Here is a 4347-nt window from a genome sequence, read left to right on the forward strand (position 1 = left end):
AAATTAAAAACTGAAATCCCAACAAAGAATATGATAAAAATTTAATATAAACAGTACCACCAAACCACACTTAATGGCAGATAAATGTTCCATGATAATAAAACAAACTAAAAATAAAGGATAAAAGGGATACAAGATATATGAGGTGTAAGACTGAGTCCCAAATACAACCTTTGAGATGAAAAAGGTTTGGCAGATACACCATGGGCATTTCTGTGAAAAAAGAAATATAAAGTTGAGTAAAATGTTGACAGCTGTTATCATTTTTTTCCTCCATTAAACACACACAGGTTTGTCTCTTTTGAGCTGCTAAATTTAGGCTCAAGGCATGATTTTAAGCTACTGCTGTATTGATTTCCTGTTGCCGCTATAGCAAATTGCCACAAGCTACGTGGCTTAAAGGAACACATACTTGTTATTGTGGTTCTGAGGATCCAAAGTCCCAAATGGGTCTCATTGGCTTCAAATTATGGTGTCAGCAAAATGCCGTTCCTTCTGGAGGCTTCCTTCCTTCTCACGCTTAGAAGCTGCCTGCCCTCCTTGGCTTATGGCCTCTCCACATCAGTGTGAGCTGATGAGAGGCCGGTTTAGCCTCTCAGCGTGCATCTCTGACACTGGTCTGCGTCCCTCCTTCATGTCTAAGGCTCCTTGTAATGAGATGGCATTGTGCACAGCCAGATACTCCACGTCATTTCCCTATCTTAAGGCTGAATGCTTAGGTACTTAATTCACCTGTGCTGTAATTCTCACTTGTCATGTGTCTGCCCTTTCAGGCTACTGAAACAGAAACACCATAGGTCAGGTGGCTCTTTCTTTGCACTTTGTTTTTTAACTGAAGGATGATTGCTTTACAGAATTTCGTGGTTTTCTGTCATAGAAAAACAAGAACCATCCATGGGTTCACCCATGCCCCCTCCTTCCTGAAACTTGTCCCATCTCCTTCCCCATCCCACCCTTCTAGCTGGTCTCAGAACTCCTGTTTGAGTTCCCTGAGTCACACAGCAAATTCCTGCTGGCTATCTATTTTACATGTGGTATTGTAATAGGTGGCTTACTAACAACAGACCCTTACTTCTCAGTTTTGGAGGCTGGGAGCTCCACGATCAAGACAGAGCAGGTGGCTGGTGGATGGTGGTCTTCTCCTTGTGTTCAGAGGGCACAAGGGGTGAGCCATCTCTCTGGGGTCTCTTTCATAAAGGCCCTCATTCCACCCAGGAGGGTCCCACCCTCATCACCAAATCACCTCCCAAAGGCCCTGTCTCCTAACACCATCCCCATGGTGACCTCAGCTTGCACTGAGGGAAGAATTAATGCAAAGACCAGAGAGCTGCTCACACATACAGCGTGCACCAGCAAGGCTCTTGGTTTAACTAGCAAACCCTCTGAAGAAACTGCAAGCAGGCTGAGGTCAGCATGCTCGCCCTGCCCCCTGCGGTCTCTGTGTCCTGTGCTGTGTTGTCTTCACTGAATTGTGCTTTCCACAGGACTTGTTTTTCCATAGCATCTAGTTGCATCATATCATGTACACACAGAGAGACATGCTTTGTCCATGTCAACTCTGTCATTCAGTTGATGACAATTTGTGAAGCAATGTCTCGTCTCAATGCCCAGCACTTACAGGAATAGGACAATCCATGCCTATAGAGATCTTACAGCCCAAAAGGGAATCGGAAGTGTATCCACGTGCGCACAAGGCAGGAGTAAGAAGCACAAACCAAATGGAAGTGAGGGCTGCAGGGGGACAGAGGAGGGGGGTTTCCTTCTGGAGCGGGGGCGGGGGCTTTCCTACGGGACTGGTGTGCTGGTGATTCTGGACCCCTGGGGTGCATGTTTGAGGGGAGATGCGGGGCAGGACAGGGTGCCCTGGGCTGGGAAGCAGGAAGGACAGGAGACATAGGGGCTGGGGAAGGTCAGGCCCCCAAGGAACAGGGGGTCACATCCCTGGGAGCACAGAGCACCCCACCACGATTCCCCGATGGTTCGCGTGGGGAGCTCAGAGAGCATCCTCAGGGATTTCGGAATTCATTTGGGATCAGACACCACACAACAACCTCAATGACCAGTGGGCAAGATTCTTTAACTTTGAACAAAATTTATTCTGGTTTAAATTTTAGACGCTCTGTCAAAGGGCGCAGTTTCTGACTGGGCATTGATCCCGGCTGTGTCTTGGCCTTCTTTTACTTCTTTCTACAGCATTTTACTGCCCGCCCGACACAGGTGCCAATCTGTTTCATGTTTCCAGGACACCTGATCGGCACACAGATGCCTTTATTCCTAACACAGCTTACAGGATTTCCTACTCCTTGAGTAAATCCTAAAAAGAGAACAGAGAGGGAAAAACGTGTCAGCAGGAAAGCAGCATCTCGAGAAGGCCAGCTGTGTCCCCTCTGAGCAAGGCCCTGGGGCTTTCTGTGCTGAGATGCGGACATGGCCTCGTGACAACAAGATGAGAGTCCAGGACCCCATGGACCAGTTTGCAGACAGACGCTGACCCTGCCCAGGCTCTGGTGGACTCTCACATTTCCAGAACCACAGGCTGAGGGACTGGGGTGTGAGGACTCCGGTTGTGTGCGGGGTCAGCTCCACCACGAGGGCAAAGACCAGGAAGCTCTGCTACATCCACCTTCCCGCCAGGAGTCAGAAGCGGCCCACAGGGGTCTATTTTCACTGTTTAGTTTTCCGACTCATGGAGTCAGTCAAGTAGTGGAGCTGAGATAGGAGGAAAAGATGCAGCTGAAAGTGTAAGAACTGTTTAAAGAGAACTTACTCTCAAAGCAACTTACAGCTGACAGTGACAATGGTTCAGAAAAAAAAGTTTTGTATCACGTCTGTACTAACTCAGAACGCTCTCAGCACTGGGGCCAGTCAGCCCCTCTCCTCCTCCCTTTGTGGTTTCCTCCCGATCAGCGGCCTTCCCGTCCTCTCACATGCTTGACCAGGGGCCTTCCCATCTTCCTCACACGCCTTTTTCCTCTTGACCACAAAGCATCTCTGGTCCTTCTCTAGTTCCCCCTCGAGGGATTGAACCCAGGCCCCAGGCACTGAGAGGCCGTCTTCCTTACACCCCTGTCCTCTCTCCCTGCCACTGTGCTAAGAGTTGGGTTACAGTCATAAACAACACTGATCAGACAAGGGAATTTCAACTTGATTTTGACATCTAATCAGTTGTCTCAGGTCTCAGTCTCTGCAGCCTCTCTCTCCCTCCCTCCCTCCTTCCTTCCTACATATTTTCATCCTATTTCCGGAAATATCAAGGGTAAGATGAAAATCAGACAGCCGATCCTGCACACTGCTTTGGATGTGCTGCCTCCCAGCTGTGGAGCGAGGGTCTCATCATCAGCGACGTGTCCTGGAGGACTTTCCTGCTGAAGAGACTCAGCACAGAGCGTCCCAAGGGCAGCTCCCAAAGCCCAGGCTTGGCCTGACTCACCTCTGGACTTCTCTGGTCGCCCAGAGCCGCTACCCTTCAGATAGAAAGATTTATAAAGCGACATTCTGTGCTTCTGTCATGGGACAAAATCAAATTTCTTGGTTTTATGAAAAAGAAAAAAATAAGAGTCACTTAACAGAGACATCTTCTGTTTCCTCCTCATGAAACCAATGAGGAGATGGGCTCAGAAGCTCGGACTCACTAGAGTGGCTTAGAAACAGCCAGGAATTTTGCAGGGCCCTTCTCAGACCCCTCTCGCTACTAAGGACTCAGCGCTGGCTTCTCAGGAGCATCAAATATGGTGGGTTTAGTCTGACCACGTGTAGATGGGGGTAGCAGGACAGAAGGAGGTAGAAACAGGAGAGAGAGCCCACGGCTCCCTCCAGGGCTCCCAAGAGCTCACCTGACCAAGCAGACAGGACCAGGAAGAGGAGCGCGAGGAGCAGGTGATGGAGCCTCATGCTGGCGTCCCGAGCTCTGCGGCTGATGCTGGAGAAGACACTGCGCTTGCCGCTTTATAAAGGTCCCAGGTTCCGGGAGTAATTCTGGGCTGGCTGTGGATTTGGTTATTAGGTATTGGTTAACTGATCCTCTTCCCTGTGTGTCATGGGAGTGGCCTTTATGGCACAAAGCAGGGTCAGGGTCAGTCACTCTTATGCTAATGAGGCTGGGGAAAACCCCAGAAAAAGCTTTCCTGCTGCCCTTTTAACAAGAAGCTTCTTCCTGGCAGTCAGTTCAGCTGATGGGCAGGGGTGTGGCAAGGGGCACAGACTTGCCTGTTTCCCCTGGCAGGGGCACAGACTTCTTGCTGAACCTTCGCTTACCCACTCTCCAGCCCCACCCTCGCCCTTCCAGGGCTTTGAAAGTGCCCACTGTTTTCCTGTGCAGAAGGAAATGGCACCCCACTCCAGGACTCT

General features: G+C 49.9%; 1 long non-coding RNA gene across 1 annotated transcript; it reads right to left on the minus strand.

Annotated features, from left to right (window-relative positions):
- Window positions 1–2072: 2072 nt before the first annotated feature.
- Window positions 2073–4025, minus strand: LOC113884960. The gene is made up of 2 exons (XR_003509066.1): window positions 3834–4025; window positions 2073–2314 (listed from the first exon to the last, which is right to left on the minus strand). It is a non-coding gene; the product is annotated as an uncharacterized LOC113884960 (long non-coding RNA).
- Between the last annotated feature and the right edge of the window lie 322 nt (window positions 4026–4347).

Source organism: Bos indicus x Bos taurus, chromosome 27 (assembly GCF_003369695.1).
Source record: "Bos indicus x Bos taurus breed Angus x Brahman F1 hybrid chromosome 27, Bos_hybrid_MaternalHap_v2.0, whole genome shotgun sequence".
Lineage (NCBI taxonomy): Eukaryota > Metazoa > Chordata > Mammalia > Artiodactyla > Bovidae > Bos > Bos indicus x Bos taurus.